The 19,820-nt window shown below is 46.5% G+C and overlaps 2 pseudogenes; both read right to left on the bottom strand.

Annotated features, from left to right (window-relative positions):
- Positions 1 to 171: 171 nt before the first annotated feature.
- LOC143771190 (U2 spliceosomal RNA) lies at positions 172 to 383 on the bottom strand (annotated as a pseudogene).
- A 2,373-nt stretch (positions 384 to 2,756) lies between these two features.
- On the bottom strand, positions 2,757 to 2,968 carry LOC143771187 (U2 spliceosomal RNA; annotated as a pseudogene).
- Between the last annotated feature and the right edge of the window lie 16,852 nt (positions 2,969 to 19,820).

The following is a 19,820-nucleotide window of genomic DNA, read 5'->3' as shown; positions in this document are numbered from 1 at the left end:
TTGGTATCGGGTATCGGTATCGGATTAGATCCGATACTTTGCCGGTATCGGCCGATACTTTCCGATACCGATACTTTCAAGTATCGGACGGTATCGCTCAACACTAATCGTGGGTTAAAACACAACTTGCGCTGATTTCAATTCAATCTGTTTTTGGAAACCGGATCAGAGAAGGAGTGCACTGTTCCCGGAGATACTGCAATAACGGGTCAATGCGTGAGTGGACAGAGCAAGCTCTTTTCCCATCTCCCTGTTCTAAAAATCCATTTAATATATGGTCCCCAATTAGGAGACGTATCAGATATTAAACTGATAACAACAGATACTACAATTTATCTTGGGCGGCGGCGACGACGATCATAGCCAAAACGCCGAGAAGCGATAACCAAAAATGGTTTTGTACTTGTGCCGCCTGGAGGCCTGACACTGATCCTTCATCGTAGCCAGAAGGCCAAGAAGCAATAACCAGAACTCGTTTTGCACTTGTGCCGCACCAAGGCCTAACACTGATACCCTTTAGGGAGATGGAGCAAAAGATTGCCCTGAGGAGGACATTTTAGCAAACCGTACGCCTTCACAATGGCCGTTCTGCTGTTTGTTCAAGCTGTGAGCCCCTCGTTTTTAATCTGCATAACCCCACCTATTGTAACCCTCCTACCCCTCTTTGTTCCTATGTGCCCTCAGGAGGAGGTGTGCGAGAGGGAAAATCCAAAAACAAACAAGCGAACAGCTGTCTTCCCTTAGCTCTCCAGATGCTGGGTATAGACCCTGCTGCCTATCTACCACCATGCTGCTCACCGCTGCTCCGGCAGCAGACTGAAGATGACTGCCACCACGCTGCTTTTTATAGGCCAAGGACGCATTGTGACACGTGAGGGTTCCAGCCCATTGTGACACATGGAAAACCATGGCTAAGGGCCAATTGTGACACGTAAGGGTTCCAGCCCATTGTGACACGTGGAACGACCATGGACAAGGGCCAATTGTGAGACGTGAGGGTTCCGTGAACAGATTCTATAAAATGCAGGCAGCGCACCTGGTTGCTAGAAAGCATTAGAATACTCACACAGTTGGAGATAGGCAGCGTATTCGAGATCAGCACAGACACGATTTTTCCTTTTTTTAAATACATATACACCAAATTTAAAAGTCAGTGGTCCACAAGAGGGAAACAAGGTTTTACAAAAGAATTCATGCGGTCACAAATGTGGTATGTATGGCAGAACCACTCATTGGATACTTCAATTTAAACGCCAAGTACTGACAGCAGGGGGGCCTAACTTTGTAGATGGATGGCACAGTATATATGCAACACAGTAACAAAGGCCTAATACAGGCCTATGTAGCGCCCCCACTGCCGCAGGGCCGAGGGGTACCCGGTACCGGGCCTCTGAGTCTCTGCTTCTGGGGTTGTCACGGCGGCTAGGCCCCGGTCCGTGACCCTGCCGTGGGGCGCACAGTGAATGATCGGTGTGGATGTCGGTGCAGTTGTGGGGTGCAGGTCGCGGTAAATAACGAGGACACCAGGTTGCAGTCTCTTTACCTCTTTACTGGAGATCTCTGAGTCCTCAGTCCAGAATACGGTTCACCAGGCTGCGCAAGTCCGGCCGGTCCAAGGGCACTTCCAGAGTTCTCTTCACAGGTGGAAATCGGTGCCTTCCTTCTTAGCGCTATGTGTTGTAGTCCTCCCCTGCTGTGCTTACGGAAAGTACCCCACAACTGTTGTGTCTGTTTCTTAAGTTCCCTCACAACTCGATTAAATGATGTTCTTCTAATCGTCCGTCCCTCCCTGATGTTACGGTTAGAACGGCACCCGTTTGTCGGGTAGGCCTGGAGTTCTTCCGGGACCCTAGAGACGCCCCTCTCCCGCAATTGCCTCCCAAGACTTCATAGGTGATATGTGTTAGACAGCCCGCCTTAAACTGACTGTCCTGCCGCTGTTTGGAGTATTGCTTGAAGCTGAATGTTATTCTACTCCCTCGGCGTTCCGGCCACCGGTAGTGCGCCTCAGTAGGGTGTTGCTTCGGTCTTACAGCACGACCCCTACTGGAATTCTCCTATTGCTTGATCTCGTTTCTCACTCAGCACAATCTATCTCGCTTCTAGTCCTTTCTTAGGGCACCGCCGCTATTCTGAGCAGGCACGGTCCCGTTACGTTCTTTCCAATGCCAAGCCTCTGCCAGGATCCCACCCCTGGCAGAGACCCTACTGTCTCTTCCTCCACAACACCCTCTGCCACTGAGTGTTGCTTCGTCCAATCCAGTCAGCTTTCTGATCTAACTTCCTGCCTGACCCCCGGTTTACCCACTATGGTGGGGAGTGGCCTAATGAATAGCACCCTTAGCTCCCCCCAGAGGCCCTGCGGTGAAATGTATTGGTGTCTGTGATACCTGATCAGATGAACTCCTTCAGTGCCATCGAACGCACCATGGCTCCCCATAGTGGCGGAGCCACAGTACTGCAACGACCAGGACTCTGGGGCGCTGCACCTACATCTTAACACACCTGATGCAACCAGTAAAGACTGATTGATTGATTGATTGCATATTGAATGCAATATAATGCTTGACATACATAGGTGAAAGCAAGGCAAGGCACACACACAAAATGTTGCAAACGGTCAAGCGAAAGCGAGAAAAATGCTACACTTGGCATCTGAAATGTGCTTCTTTGACCCTGAAAAGAATTCACATCGTGGGTTAAAACACAACTTGCGCTGATTTCAATTCAATCTGTTTTTGGAAACCGGATCAGAGAAGGCGTGCACTGTTCCCGGAGATACTGCAATAACGGGTCAATGCGTGAGTGGACAGAGCAAGCTCTTTTCCCATCTCCCTGTTCTAAAAATCCATTTAATATATGGTCCCCAATTAGGAGACGTATCAGATATTAAACTGATAACAACAGATACTATAATTGATCTTGGGCGGCGGCGACGACGATCATAGCCAAAACGCCGAGAAGCGATAACCAAAAATGGTTTTGTACTTGTGCCGCCTGGAGGCCTGACACTGACCCTTCATCATAGCCAGAAGGCCAAGAAGCAATAACCAGAACTCGTTTTGCACTTGTGCCGCACCAAGGCCTAACACTGATACCCTTTAGGGAGATGGAGCAAAAGATTGCCCTGAGGAGGACATTTTAGCAAACCGGACGCCTTCACAATGGCCGTTCTGCTGTTTGTTCAAGCTGTGAGCCCCTCGTTTTTAATCTGCATAACCCCACCTATTGTAACCCTCCTACCCCTCTTTGTTCCTATGTGCCCTCAGGAGGAGGTGTGCGAGAGGGAAATTCCAAAAACAAACAAGCGAACAGCTGTCTTCCCTTAGCTCTCCAGATGCTGGGTATAGACCCTGCTGCCTATCTACCATCATGCTGCTCGCCGCTGCTCCGGCAGCAGACTGAAGATGACTGCCACCGCGCTGCTTTTTATAGGCCAAGGACCCATTGTGACACGTGAGGGTTCCAGCCCATTGTGACACGTGGAACGACCATGGCCATGGCATGATTATGCTGGTACTGTAAAACACTGCACATTTTAAGCAAATGCGCTTGTAATCTTATCTATCGTCTTTTTTTGTGACCTGAGAAAGACGCTGATATGGCGCTGAAACGCGTTGTCTGAATAAAAGAACCTTCTTTTCACCTTCTTGCAGCAAAAGACTTTTTTCCATCCGCGCAGGCGACTTTTAAAGTGGTTTTTTTTTCCGAAGGCGTTCACACTGTGTTTTTTTTTTTTTGTGGATCTTCTTTAAAACCTGCTTCAAATACTCTAATTAATTTTTATGATTTTCACAGACCCATAGACTTCTATTGATAATTTTGATACATGATGCACGTCAAAAACGGACATGTCTCCATTTCATTTTTTAGGATACACAGTCTGCAAAAAAAAAGAAAAAAGAAATAAAGAACAACCCCATAGACTATGATGGGAACATGTTCTATCCATGACAACCACGGATAAAACACGTATGTGAAAAAGTAATGTCTGAATTAAGCCTTAGGCCAGGATTAGGCAAAATTGTTCACTTTTGGTCCAGAAAGGCCATACTGGGCCTCTGGCGATTAGGGGAGGCCGCCATGACAGGGAAACGTGCGACAATAGGGAGCTTATTAGGACTGCTGGGGGGTACAGGGTTAAAAGAGGTGAGGGGAGTGACGGAGGTTTTTGAATTTGAAAGGAGAATGAGGGGTCGGGGCAGGGGAGGGGGAGACTTTATAAAAGGGGGTGGCCACGTTAGTGGGGCAACCATTTTGGGTACTCACCAGCCATAGACTCCATTGTACCCACAAACGATGGACGTCGAGGCTTTGCTGCAGCAGCTGCGGGACGCAGCGGGCACCCAAGGGACAGATTGGCTGCAGGCTTCGATGAACAGCCTGCTCCAGGGGTCGGTAGCCGGAGCCTCCATCGCTCCTCCAGCGGGATGCCGGCCGCGGAGCTCTCGGCCTCCGGCACGCTTAAGCCCCGAGGCTACCCCCCGGGTCCGGCGCCGCATTCGGAGCCCCGCCAGGGACCCTCCAGCCGTGGTCGGCGGGCGCGCTCCCCCTGCTCCCCGCCCGCAGGCTGGGAGGAATCCATCCAACAGGCGGGACCTACAACAGGGGTGGGGGTCCCCCCCCCCCCGCAGCACAGAGGCGTCGGGATCCGGGACCAGGAGCGGCAGGCGCCAGCGTTCCGGCTGGCCCTGCTCAGCGTGGAGGGGCACGAGGAGCCAGGGGACGGGCCCCCATGCGGAGGCGGTCCAGCGGCCGGCAGCCCGCCGGCCTGTCTTCTAGCACGCCGGGAGGAGCGGCGCATGATGGGCAGTATGGACGCGGTGCGGAGAGGGCAGCTCCGGTGAGCGGCGGGCAGCAGTCGGCTGCCTCGGTCAGCAGCGCTGCGGCGTCACCGCAGGGCCGGGGTCTCTGGCAAGATGGCGCCGCAGCAGGGGACTCGGCGCCACGGGACCAAGGACTCCAGCAAGATGGCGCCGCATTCTGGAGTTCTGCATCTATGCACCAGGACCTAGGACCTCCCCAAGATGGCGGCGCCCTATGGACAGCGGCGGCAGCTCCGAGGGTCCCTGCCATTATCGCCAGTGTGCCTGCTTCTGGCGGTGGGCAGCTGGTGAGGCAGGTTGACCCGGGAGCTGCGGAGCCAGCAGCAGACAGAACCAGCATGGGACCAGCACATCTTCGTCAGGATCCAGGACCTTCGGCTGCTGGGTTCACAGCGCCCAGGCAGCCAGGTGAGAGCCAGCAATTTTCTGTATTTAACCCCTGCTTAGCTCCGAATGAGGTTAGGGAGCGGGAGGCAGTCATGGGGGGCGCTAGCGTGGGGATGATTTTAATATTGCATGGCCTTAGAGATTTAGCTAGAATATGGTACGGGGGTCCTCTTGGGGTGGGGTCACCTACAGCGGCTTGGTTAGGGAGCGCAGAGAGGGCAGCAGGTATAGGAATGTTATCAGACACTGAGGTGGTTTTGCAGTGTGGGGGCCGAGGTACAGCAGTCTCAGCTACGTCGGGGGGGGGCAGCAGTGAAGCAGAAAGGGGGACTGGGTCAGCTGATTTGGGAGGTGCGACCCATAATGCAGGGGCTAGCAAAGAAAAGGAAAACGAGGAGGCGGTGCGTTTGGATGATTCAGCTAGGAGCGAGGTGTATGTATGTTTTGAGGGACTGCTGGGGTCCCATTTGAAGGAGGAAGTGAAAGAAAAGATTTGGAAGGGGGACTATGTGGATATTTTTTCATTGTTACCGTTAGAAAGATTCAATCTTGATAGGTTACGAAGAGATGATTCCAAAAAAGATGATGAGGAAAAGAGGAGGTACCGTCTGATCCCTCGTTCTTTTTCAAATTGGTTGCAAGCTTTTGCTATATTAGCGAGCATAATAGGTGAAAAGGCACCGGGAAATTGTTCAGGTCTCTTTTGCTACATGGATGCAATTGGGGAGGCTTACCGGGTGTATGGCGGGCAAGGCTGGCTGCGATATGACGAGCAGTTTAGGAAGCGTAAGGCAGTCCGCCCGAGCATACGTTGGGACCATAAGGACATTGCTTTATGGATGAGGGTTATGGCACCGGCTAGAACAAATCAGGGAAGTCAGCCATTTCAAGGGGGCGCCGGGAGTTCAGGGCAGTCAGGACACTCGGTCGCAATGCAGAAGGGACTGTGTTTCTCCTTTAATGAGGGGACCTGTAGGTTTGGGAGCAAGTGTAAATTCAAGCACGAATGCTCAACTTGTGGGGGCACACACGGGGCAGCTAGATGTTTTAGAGGGGGAAAAACAAGAGGGGGGGACGTTGCTGAAAAAAGGGGAGACACCGGTGCGGCTGGACGCGATGGAGGTGTATCTAAATAGATATCCTGACGTAGCAGCAGCGTCACTTTTGAGGGAAGGTTTTGGTTATGGTTTCAAAATTCCGTTTATTGAGCACGATGTTTGTTTGTCAAAAAATAATTTAAAATCGGCATTGCAGTTTCCCAGTGTGGTTTCCGAGAAGTTGAAGAAAGAGGTTGATTTGGGAAGGATGGCAGGACCTTTTGCAATAGCTCCAATCAGTAATTTAAGGGTGTCACCGCTCGGAGTGGTTCCGAAGAAGGAGCCTAACAAATTTAGGCTTATTCATCATTTGTCATTTCCAAAAGGTCTGTCAGTGAACGATGGTATCGATCCTCAACTGTGTGCGGTCTCTTACATGTCGTTCGACGCAGCAATGAATTTGGTACGGCTATGCGATAGGGGGGCTTTGATGGCGAAGACGGATATTGAGGCGGCGTTTCGCCTGTTACCAGTGCATCCTGAGAGCATGCACCTGTTAGGTTGTTTTTGGGATGGAGGTTTTTTCATTGATCGTTGTCTTCCCATGGGCTGCTCGCTATCATGTGCCTATTTTGAGGCGTTTAGTACATTCTTGGAATGGGTCGTTAAGGATGTATCTGGCTTGAGTTCTTGTTTACATTACCTCAATGATTTTATGTTCGTGGGCCCGCCACAGTCTGCGGTTTGCTCGATTCTACTACACACGATGGAGAGGGTAGCAAAAGGTTTCGGAGTCCCGTTAGCGGCTGAGAAGACCGTCGGGCCGACGACGACACTGTGTTTTCTAGGCATAGAAATTGATACCGTAGCGATGGAATGCAGATTGCCTGATGACAAGCTAGTCGCTTTTCGGGATGAGGTTAAAAAAGCAAGTACTCGGCGTAAGATAACGCTGCACGATTTACAATCTTTATTGGGCAAGCTGAACTTTGCTTGCAGGATTATGCCGATGGGCCGTCCATTTTGTCGGCGTTTGTCTTTGGCAACGGCGGGAGTGAAGTCTCCCCTACATTTCATCAGATTGACGAAGGATTTGAAACAGGATTTGAAGGTGTGGGCTCTTTTCTTGGAAGAATATAATGGCAAATCCATTTGGATTCAGGCAGTTGAGAATGCGGTAGACTTAGGTTTTTGCATTAATGTGAGCGAAATGCGTGGGTTCAGTTTGCAGTATTGCGGTCAGGGTTTAGTGGCGGAGTGGCCACCCAGGTGGCGTGAGCAAGGTTTGCTGCAAAACCGGGTTTTGCTTCAGTTATTTCCTCGAATAGTGGCGTTGTCAGTTTGGGGCGAAATGGTGATGAATAAAAAAATCCGTTTTTCTTGCAAACATGCGGGCGTTGTGGAAGCCATCAATACGTTATCTGCGGCATCTCCGGAAGTTGTCAGGATACTGCAGCATCTGGTTTTCTTGGGCCTCAAGTTTAATTTGTGGATTGTAGCGGATTGTAGGGCAGCTATGCCTACTAATGCTGACAATGTCCTTTTCCATTCACAGTGGCATCGGTCTCAAGGGCCGAGACCTTGCTTGGATTCAGCGGGCCGGGATTGTCCAGCGGAACTGTGGAACCTGCCCTTCAGGCCGTAAGGGAGTTGTTCGCTAGATCGTTATCGGATAGGTCTTGGTTGCAGTATGATCAAGCTTGGAGTACATGGAAGAATTGGAAGGTGTCCTACGGAGCTGGGATGGACGATGAGAATAGACTGTTGTTGTTAGTAGGGCATGTATGGGAATCAGGTTGGTCGGTGTCCAAAGTGAGTAAGTTCCTAGCTGGTCTAGCATTTGGTTTCAAGGCCAGAGGTTTGCGGGACGAGACAAAATCATTTTTGGTGACGCAATTAGTAAAAGGCTGGAAAAAAGGGCAGAAGTCGTTTGACGACAGATGACCGGTTTCTTTCGAAGTGCTGTTAACAATTGGTAGGCAGTTACGGTTTGTTTGTTTTTCGGATTGGGAGGTGACGTTATTTCAAGCGGCTTTTTCGTTGGCGTTTTTTGGGGCATTTCGCCTGGGGGAGTTGGTTAGCCCCTCCAGATACAAGGGAGGGGGTTTGCGGAGGGAAGACGTGGATATTACGTCGGATAGGGTGGTTGTGTTCATTCGGTCATCAAAAACGGACGTTACCGGGAAAGGCTGTAAAATAGTGTTATTTGAAGTTCCGAATTGTCCGTTGTGCCCGGTAATCTGTGTGGATAACTTAATGAGAAGAGGGGGTGTATTATCCGACCCACTGTTGGTTCATGCGGATGGTTCTTTCTTATCACGTTTTCAATTTGTTTCACTATTTCGGAAGTGTTTGGAAATGGGGGGGAATTTCACCGGCAAAGTACAGCGGACATTCATTTCGTATAGGGGCTGCGACGGAAGCAGCCAGGAGAGGTTTGGGGGATGAGGTGGTTAAAAGAATCGGGCGGTGGGAATCGGAGAGATTCCGGTCTTATGTTCGTCCGGGTTTGGTTTAACTTCATGGTTCCAGTGTTGGGGTTTTTTTCTTTTATTGAATTGATCGTTGTTCTCGTTTATTCTCTTACAGAACACGACAAAAGGCTGGTTTGGATTATGGGACACTCATTCGTGTTCTGGGCGGCTGAGAGGGCAGCGGTTTGTCCTGATGGCCGGCAATTGGGTTTTTCGCATGACGTGGCAACTCTGAGGTGGATTGGAAAAAGGGGGATGACGTGGAGCCAATTTTTACCCGAGTTTCATCGTTTTGTGCGCTGGGATCAGGTCCCACAAATTTTGGTTATTCACTTGGGGGGTAATGACTTGGGGAAGAGGCCGTGTAGAGAACTTATAAAGGACATTAAGTTCGACATGTTAAGGTTGTGGGCAATATTTCCCAAGGTTTTGGTGGTGTGGTCGGACATCGTCCCGCGGAAGGTTTGGCGGGGCGCTAGGTCATTGGAAGGGGTAAATAAAGCAAGGATTAAGGTGAACAAAGCTGTTTCGCGTTTCATGGCAAGGAACGGAGCGGTAGTGGTGCGGCACGTCAATTTGGAGTCCGGTACGGGAGGTTACTGGAGGTTGGATGGTGTGCATCTGAATGCGGTTGGCACCGATATGTGGTGTTTGGCGATCCAGGAGGGTATCGAAACAGCTTTGAGAGTGCGGAGGGACATAAATGTCTAAGGTTTTAGAGCATTTATGTTTGTGGCAGGGGGGGGTGATCCTCGAAGTTGGTGGAAGTGGAAAATGGCGGATCGATGGGGGGGGGGATCTCAATAGGTCCTGGACTCCCCGGGGTGATTTTAAAATGGTCAAAGGGGTACAGATAATCCCATGGAAGGGATTATTAGGGGAACCACAAACAGGTGTGTGGGTTCTGGCCTGGCGGGTGGAGTTTGCCCCCGAGCTGGTGCATAGCGGCTGGGGGTAAGGCGGATATAAGGCCAAAATAGGTGGGACCTTTGGCTGGAAAATGTTCAATATATGTTTCGGGCTTCGAGGATCATCCACTTCCGGGGTTTATTGTTCCATTATTGTTGTATGTTTAAATGTTAATAAACGGCTGCTGTGGCCAATTAATCCAACCTATTTGTCGTGCGTTTTTAATAGGGTTATTCTCTTACTACGGATGAAGGGGGAGGCGGCTGTTATCTCGGGGGTGACATGATGTGAGGTAAGGGGTTTTACACTAGAGCTCACAGGAGTCACGGATACCCGTTGTCAAGAAAAAGAACCTGTAGTTTTCGCATCCAAATTGTGTTCTGATTAATATGTTTGTGTGAACGAGCCCTTAGGGTAACACTGCGTGTCTGCTGCCGATTAGTGTACACGATATCCGCAGTGTGATACTGTACCAGCCAAGAAGATGGAGTTCAGAAAACTTCTGCACCAAAATGGATTTGCTCAACGTTTTCCACCTTTGCAATGAAATCTGCTACGTGTGAACAAGCCTTAATGGTTTGTAATGGCTGCTGCTTCGATCACGGCCTGGGCATTGTGTCACTCACTATATGTTACCTCGGATCTCTCTTCATCAATACTACACGGACCCCGCGGACTCCCCTTGCTTGGACATTCCCAGAAAGCACAAAAAATCATGTATGCAAGCAAAAAAATAAAAATTATTTTACCAAATCATTTATGCAAATTTTAATAGAAACCTATGCTGCGAACAGCGATTGTCTGCAGCGGTCACACGCACGGATGGAGTATCGTAGCTGCAAGATGAACACTCACAGTTAAACCATACATGTCGTAAGGGCACCAGGGGTCATTGAGCAGCGGACGCCGGCTGCGTTATACAGCCAGCTCCGATCACTGCAGCGTAACCCCTCAGATGCTGCACTCAATTGCGGCCATGTCATCCAAGTGGTAGAACAAATCGGGCGAGTACGATTGGACTATAATAATGGCTGCCGCGATCACAGAAATGCACGACAATACAGAAGTGCCTGTCGTCCAGCAATGGCTGCAAGCTCTTGTCACCTGTATACGAAATTAAAGCACGCGCCACTTCCTATTTGTTAAATAATAATGTAACAAAAATGAAAGAAAAAAAATGTCTATCATCACATCATAGAAGTCTGATCCTGGAATAAAAAAAAAGGAATACAAATTTATATGCAGCATTGATGCGGATAGGATTCATTACACAATTTTTGCACTCAGAGGTTTTGGACCAAATCTGCACCAAAATCCTCCTCAAAAACTCTCGCTATTAATTTCTATGGAAATTCCATGAGTTTTTTTTTTCCTGCTCAAAATCTGAATAGCAAAACACCTGGAGGGAAAAAAAAATATATCGGATGTTGCTTAAATACATAATAAATAAAAGCAATGTTTTCAGCATGGAAAATGAACCAGATATTTCCACTTTTAAGTGATTTCCACATCAGCAAGTTGCTGTTGCTCAGTCAGGATGAATGACTTGGAGGCAGACATATATGGAGGCTCTCCTGACTCCTGCACTTAGCTTTCCTCACACAAGTCCTTGGCGATACACAAGACACCATAGTCGCAAAACTGCCAAAGATTATTTTATTTTAACACCCCTTGGCCACACAACAAGGACATGAGGTAAACCGAATCTAAAACTTCAGGCGTCCCGCCAATTTCCTGAGGTAAAAGTTGCGCAGGGGCTGCGCCGCCATTTTGTTGATCGGCCACTAGTGAGCGCAGTGCCATTTCGTCGGCAGCAGAACCACGGGAAAACGTTGTGGAGGATGCGGCGTCTCAGGTGAGGAGATGGCGGCTCCTGCTGTGTTCTGTGTGGAAACTTATTTCTGAGGAAAGTGACTCCAAACCCACAGAAATGTATGTGACTTGTCGTGTGCAGTGCATCATTACTGCTACAGGAAGAAAAGATAAGTAGCAACGGGTGTACAGCTGCTGAGCATTGGAAAGCTAGCATGGGCGGACCTGAGAGGAGACGCCATTTTAACCTTCCAGTTGCGCTGCCATTTTTCACTGTTGCTCTTTTTTTTTGCTCCCATTTCAAGAGTCATTACTTCTTTATTTTTCCATCCCCACAGCCGCATGAGGTTGTTTGCATGACAACTTGAAGTTTTGAATGACTCCATGCTTTTTTGGGGACAAATAAACTTGCAATATGGAGGATAAACACGTTTCTGCCCTTTTTTTTTTTTTAGAGGGGGGTCTTGGTTTTATGCGATTCACTTTGAGGTTAAAATGACCTGAAAATGATTCTTTTTTTAATATAATTATTTGTAATTAAAAATGTTGGACTTCGTGTAAAAGAAAATAAAAAAGGTACTTGTCGCCATTTTACCTGAAACCCACAATGTTTGTATTTTTCTGTGCGAAAAGTTTTTTTTTTTTCTTTTGTGCGTCAGGATGACTTTTATTTATACTATTTTAGGGTTATGATTTATAGGCATTTTTGGGTGTGAAGTGACTGGAATTATTAAATTCCGGCATCAGTTTTATTTTTTTAACTTTTCTGAACAAACCCAGGGGTTAATAATGGAGAGTAGACTATCAGACACCTCATTAATAACTTCGTAGTTAAAAGAATGAAACACACACACAAAAGTATTATATTTGTAAAAATCACTCCCTACAAGTTCCCACTTTCCCTCATTTATTACTATAAAAAAAATCCACAGGGTCCACTATAATCCAAATGTAGGTCCCACAACGAGCAGCCGCTACCAGTTTTCACGCTGTACTGCATGAGACCCGGCCGCTGTGAACTAAGATGACATCAGTAAGGTCACCTCAGTTCACAGGCGCCAATTCTCATGAGGGCATCGCAAGAGCCGAAATGATGAGCATTGACGTCACCGTTCATCAGTCCGGCTTTTATGCTGAACTCTGCGAAAAACAGGTGCTGTGAGCTGAGGTGACCTTATTGAAGGCAAATCAGACAGCTGCTGGGCTGATATTAATAGGCTGGGAAGGTCCATGGATATTAGCTCCTTCCCAGCATAGGCTACGTTCACATTTGCGTTGTTGGGCGCAGCGTCGTTGACGCATACCGACGCATGCGTCATGCGCCCCTATCTTTAACATGGGGGGCGCATGGACATGCGCCGGTATGCGTTGTACTGCGTTTTACTACGCATGCGTCATATAGACGCACAAGACAGGGCGCAGGGGACGCTACTTGTAGCGTTTTCCCTGCACCGAAAGTCCCGATCTGTAGAATCTTATGACAACGCATGCGTCGCAAAATGCTGCGTTGTGTACATGCGTTGTTGGTTGCGTTGCGTCGCCGACGCTGCGCCCAACAACGCAAATGTGAACTCTGCCATAATAAAACCAGCTCGCAGCTTTCTGCTTTCCCTTGGCTGGTTATAAAATAAGGGGGACCACACAACGGTTTGATTTTTTTTAACCCTTTACAACCTGTGACGTATAGGTACATCATAGGTCGCCTCCCTGTTTGATGCAGGCTCTGGCGCTGAGCCCGCATCTTTTCAGGCACATGGCAGCTGATCTGATCAGCTGTCATGTGCCCCTAACAGCCACCGGTGGAATCGTGATCGACCCACAGCTGTTAACATGTTAAATGCCGCTGTCTATCTCATAGCGGCATTTAGCATGCTCGCGCTGGAATCGCGTTACTAAGGCCGGCGTCACACTTGGCGTAAGACAATACGGTCCGTATTTTACGGCCGTAATACGGTCGTAATACGGAGAAATGTTTCCAAAATAGTGATCCGTAGGCAGGGTGTGTCAGCGTATTTTGCGCATGGCATCCTCCGTATGTAATCCGTATGGCATCCGTACTGCGATATTTTCTCGCAGGCTTGCAAAACCGACATCTAATGGATTTATGTGCTCAAATGTTCGGGAAAACATATATACAGTATATATATATATATATATATATATATATATATATATATATATATATATATATATATATATATATATTTATATAAAAATAGTAAAAAAGGAACAGCACACTGGTGTAACTTATCTTTAGGGTGCAAAGCCTCCAGGCAACCCGTCCACCGGTCGTCAGTATTCAGTATAGATCAAAAAAACATAGCATAGCATAGACATGTGGATTTGAATAAATCCTGCACCTTTTTGAAAATGGAGTGCTGCTTCTTTTTTTGATCTATATATTTATATATATATATATATATATATATATATATATATATATATATATATATATATATATATATATATGTCATTGAGACACATATATATATATATATAGTCTGTATTTATATTTACTTCAGCGCGATATCTGTGAAAAGCCGGTAATTCAATTGCCGGCTTCTCATTTCTCCTTCCCAAACCCGACAGGATATGAGACATGGTTTACATACAGTAAACCATCTCATATCCCCCTTTTTTTTGCATATTCCACACTACTAATGTTAGTGGTGTGTATGTGCAAAATTTGGGCGCTGTAGCTGCTAAAATAAAGGGTTAAATGGCGGTAAAAATTGGCGTGGGCTCCCGCGCAATTTTCTCCGCCAGAGTGGTAAAGCCAGTGACTGACGGCAGATATTAATAGCCAGGAGAGGGTCCAAGGTTATTGGCCCCCCGTGGCTAAAAACATCTGCCCCCAGCCACCCCAGAAAAGGCACATCTGGAAGATGCGCCTATTCTGGCACTTGGCCTCTCTCTTCCCACTCCCGTGTAGCGGTGGGATATGGGGTAATGAAGGGTTAATGCCACCTTGCTATTGTAAGGTGACATTAAGCCAGATTAATAATGGAGAGGCGTCAATTATAACACCTATCCATTATTAATCCAATTGTTTTAAAGGGTTAAAAAACACACACACACACATGATTTAAAAGTATTTTAATGAAATAAACACAGCGGTTGTTTTAATATTTTATTGCTCTCTCAATCCATTTGCAGACCCTCGCTTGGCAAAACAATAAATGCACAAGATACATACCCTCTGTTGAACCGTCACGTCCCACGAGGTAATCCATCTGAAGGGGTTAAAATAATTTACAAGCAGGAGCCCTGCAAATGCAGCTGTGCTCGTGCTTGTAATTCCCCGGCGAATGAAGGAAATGTAGGTCATTGACCTACATTTCCTTCAGTCACGGTGATGCGCCCCCTGGTGGATGTCCTCATATGACCTGGAGCGTTGGAAAAAGTTCCCAGGCTGCAGTTCATGAGAACATCCAGCAGGGGCGCATCACCGCGACTGAATGTAAGTATAGATCACTCTGCTTTCCTTTCAGCACCCGGGGATTACAGGCACGAGCGAGTGGTTTAGCGCAGCTCATGCCTGTAATATTAGTTAACCCCTTCAGATGGATTACCTCGTGGGACGTGATAGGACATCAGAAGGTATGTATATTGTGTGTTTATTATTTTGCCAAGCGAGGGTGTTCCTGATGGATTGAGAGAGCAATAAAATACTAAAACAACCTGTTTGTTTCTTTCATTAAAATACTTTTAAATCATGTGTGTGTGTGTTTTTTAACCCTTTCAGACAAATGGATTAATAATGGATAGGTGTCATAATTGACGCCTCTCCATTATTAATCTGGCTTAATGTCACCTTACAATAGCAAGGTGGCATTAACCCTTCATTACCCCATATCCCACCGCTACACGGGAGTGGGAAGAGAGTGGCCAAGTGCCAGAATAGGCGCATCTTCCAGATGTGCCTTTTCTGGGGTGGCTGGGGGCAGATTTTTTTAGCCACGGGGGGGCCAATAACCATGGACCCTCTCCTGGCTATTAATATCTGCCGTCAGTCACTGGCTATACCACTCTGGCGGAGAAAATTGCGCGGGAGCCCACGCCAATTTTTTCCGCCATTTAACCCTTTATTTTAGCAGCTACAGCGCCCACATTTTGCACGTACACACTACTAACATTAGTAGTGTGGAATATGCAAAAAAAAAGGGGATATGAGATGGTTTACTGTATGTAAACCATGTCTCATATCCTGTCGGGTTTAGGCAGGAGAAATGAAAAGCCGGCAATTGAATTACCGACTTTTCACTAACACCGCTGCGTATTTCTCGCAAGTCACACTGCTGGTCCGTGTGGAATTCGTATTTTTCTCGCCCCCATAGACTTTCATTGGCGTATTATTTGCGCAATACGCTGACAAACGCAGCATGCTGCGATTTTGTACGGCCGTAGAACGCCGTATATTACGGATCCGTAATATACGGCTGATAGGACTAGACCCATTGAGAATCATTGTGCCGTATGTTATGCGAGTTTTACGGACGTAGTTTCTGCGCTCTTACGTCCGTAAAACTCGTATGTGTGACGGCGGCCTAACTCTGCCCATCAGCGCCCCGGTCACATCGTGGGGCGCCGATGGGTTAGCATGACAACTAGGGTCTTCATGAGACCCCCGTGCTTGTCATTCTCTATCTGCTGCTATTCATAACAGATGAGCATTTCTGCTACAAATAGGAGGGTTGAAACCCTGCTATGTGTAGCACAAGCAATCAGATGATTGCAGCTTCAAGTCTCGAAAGGTGACCCCACTTTTGCCCCATTCAAAAGAAAACAAATATAAATAAACCTATTTGGTATCGCCATGTTCAGAAACACCCGATCAAAATATATCAAGAATTAATCTGATTGGTAAACAGTGTAACGAGAAAAAAAAAAAATCAAAACTCCAGAATTACGTTCTTTTGGTCACTGCAGCATTGCAATTAAATACAATAATGGATGATCAAAACGTCATATCTACCCCAATATGGTATCAATAAAAAGTCAGCTCAGCGCGCAGAAAATAAGCCTGAACCCAGCCCCTGATCCCGAAAAATGGAGCTACTACATGTCTCGGAAAATTGCACTTTTTTTACACCACTAAAATAAGAAATAACCACCTATACATGTTGGTATTTACGAACTCGTAATGACATATAGAATAATAATGGCAGGTCAGTTTTAGCATTTGTGGAATTGCTCTTTTTTTGCAATTTCATCGAACTTGGATTTTTTTTTCCTCTTTTCCAGTACACTGTATGGTAAAATCAATGATGGTGTTCAAAAGTACAACTTGTCCTTCAAAAAACAAGCCCACACACGGCCTTATTGACGGAAAAATAAAAAAAAAATGTTATGGCTCTGGGAAGAAGGATATAAAACAAGAACAATCTCAAGAAGGTGAAGAGGTTAATTATTTATTTATTTTACACTATCAGGCAGACTTATGTGGTGTGCTGGCCAATCACAGCCGTGCCATTACTTGGCATGGCTGTGATGGGACTGGAAGTGCCCACAGCCTTAAAGGGAACCTGTCAGCAGCATTGTGCACAGTGACCTACACACAGTGTCAGGTCGGCGCCGTTATACTGATTAAAATTATACCTTGGATTATGAAATCCATCTTGTGGTTGTTGTTTAATCTTTATTTTCAGTTTTTAGTTAACGATATGCTCGTGCCCCGGGGCGGCCAGTGGGGGAGGAGTTCTTTATGTGGTGCTTTGATTAGGTAGTCATAGTGCAGACTGCTGACAGGTCACTGATCCCTCACTGACCTGCCCCCTAGTTTACATAATGAATACCTGTACATACTGAAGAAAAAAAAAAACTGCAGGCAGGTGCCAGCCATGACACCTGTGCTGCAACATAATCACATGTTTAGTGTCCTATTAATCACTGTTCTTCATGTTATTGATCAAGTCCAATAATCGGGAGCAGTGGAGAAAGTTTAGGGCTGGATCTGGGGAGGTTGTGAAAAATACAGTTTATTTATTTTAAATCAAACTTCATACAGTGGGCATGGGTTTTCCGAAACCGAAACACCTCTTTATACTTGGTACAAAGTGTTTAAAGCCATGGCTTATTATTAGGAAATCTGCCCTACCAAAAGTAAATCTGCCCCACCATCCCTGTGGCAACACATCTCACTACATTGACTCCACAGCTGCAGAAATGTCTTTCTCTCCCAAGCATGGCCACATATTTATGTAATAAAGCAGACCTTCCCTCTCCTGCCTTAGACAAAGTAATTAGAACATAAGTGAATTCCACAGAGTTCAGAAATACAGTAGCCGAGTTCTTGAAAACATGTTATTATTAATTAAAGATTGAGTATGCGGGAGAGAGGGGAAAACACTGACTGCTCTGCTTTTTTTCATGTGTTTCAGAGTAGTTTCTTTCCATGTGTCTCTCTGTGCTAAATTTTTCAGTGTTTTTAACATCAGACTGATGTTACGTATAATTACTAACTTTGCACCAAAATTATATTTGACATGGCTTGTGAGGCAAATTAGAGCATTACAGAGTGTGCAAATCCACCTGGGAAGAGGAGCCCAGGCAGACGAGACAGTGCAGAGTGAAAGTAATTTGAATATTACATGTGCCCTCCTGAAATTGCCAAAATCATTTAAATTGCTAGAACGGATATTTTCTCTAATTAAACGTGTGTATTGGAGGGTTCATAATAGTGTTTTATGGAAGGCGGAGGACCCATTTTATTCTCTAAATTAATCTATAGATGGCTCCATACCACAGGGGTCACTGCAGACCTAATTAAAGAACAAATGTCCAAAGGTCTTGTGCTAAGTTGTTTATAAGTAGCTTGTGTAATTCTTGTCCATAACCCTTTCTTGAGCACGGCTGACTGCCGACAGCTTGGAGACGCTAAATATGAGGTTATGTGCACACATCTGAGATGCTCAGAAGAGAAGAAATGGCGTTTTGGGGAATTTTGCTATAATGTTTCTTTCTGTGTAGACAACTAGCCTTGAATAGCTGAAGTTGTAGAAATATGCCTCAAAAATAATGCTTCTGAAACCATAATGACCCACAAAGGTTTTTTTTCTTTCTTTCTGAGACACCAATTTGCACACGCTAAGGATAAGTGCGCACCAAGGGCTCCTTCACACATAAGGGATTTTTCTCATACTCATAAAGTAGTCTGAGTTTGATCAGTGTGTCATCCGAGTTTTGTTAGTGTCAATTTTTACCATCAGTTTCCCTCGGATGAAACCAAACCAAAAACAACTGTTGGGGCTTTCTCAAGTTTCACCTATCAAACAGTCCATTAAAAACAGATGACTTTTTTTCACAGATCCATTGACTTGCGTTTGCCAGTTTGATCCAACATTTGAATCGGTATTGAACAAGTCTCAGTGCTTTTGTGCGGACCATTGGTCTTAGCGAAAAATCAGTCATGCGAACAGCTCCATAGACCATGTGAGAAAAACTGACATCTGAATAAGGCCTTAGGCTTAGAGATGAGCGAACCTTTCGTCTCAATGTTCGCCGAACATGTTAGGTGAATGGTTCGTCGAACATATCTGAACCCCCATTGAATTTGGGAGAGAAAACCAAATGCATAGACAACACCTCCAGGGGGGAGAAAAAGCTGCCAAAACAGCCCAAATTAGGCACAGACACCAGGAAAAGTGGCATCAATTGACCCATCAATTGCGCTATAAATAAAAAAAAAAAAATTGACATGGGTTCCCCTGTATTTTTGATAACCAGCCAGGCAAAACTGACAGCTGCGGGCTGCAACCCTCAGCTGTCAGCATTGGCTAGGCTGGTTATCAAAAATAGAGGGGTCCCAACACTGGTTTTTTAATTATTTAAATAATTTAAAAAAAAAACGTGGGGTCCCCCCCATTTTTGACAACTAGTCAAGACAAATCTGACAACTGGGGGCTGTTATTCTCAGGCTGGTAAGGGGCCATTGCTATTGCCCCCCTCTAGCCTAAAAATATCAGCCCGCCGCCGCTCAGAAATGGCACATCCATTAGATGCGCCAATTCTGGCGCTTTGCCCGACTTTTCCCACTTGCCCTGTGGCGGTGGTAAATGGTAATATTTGTGGGGTTGATGTCACCTTTGTATTGTCCATTGACACCAAAAAAAAATGGGCTGAAAGTGCCCCTCTCGGCTTATACTCGAGTCATGGATGGCGGGTGAGGGGTAGCGACGACTGTCAAATACTCACCTGCTCCTGACACGGTCCCTGCATGTCCCACGGTCTCCGGGCGCGGCAGCTTGTTCACCTGTTCAGCGGTCACTGGTACTGCTCATTAAAGTAATTAATATGGACTCCACTCCCATAGGGGTGGAGCCACATATTCATTACTGTAATGAGCAATACCATGTGACCGCTCACTACAGGAAGAA

The sequence above is a fragment of the Ranitomeya variabilis genome, chromosome 4 (assembly GCF_051348905.1).
Source record: "Ranitomeya variabilis isolate aRanVar5 chromosome 4, aRanVar5.hap1, whole genome shotgun sequence".
Classification (NCBI taxonomy): Eukaryota; Metazoa; Chordata; class Amphibia; order Anura; family Dendrobatidae; genus Ranitomeya; species Ranitomeya variabilis.
The sequence above is the reverse complement of the archived record's forward strand: the minus strand, read 5'-3'. Positions and strand labels throughout refer to the sequence as shown.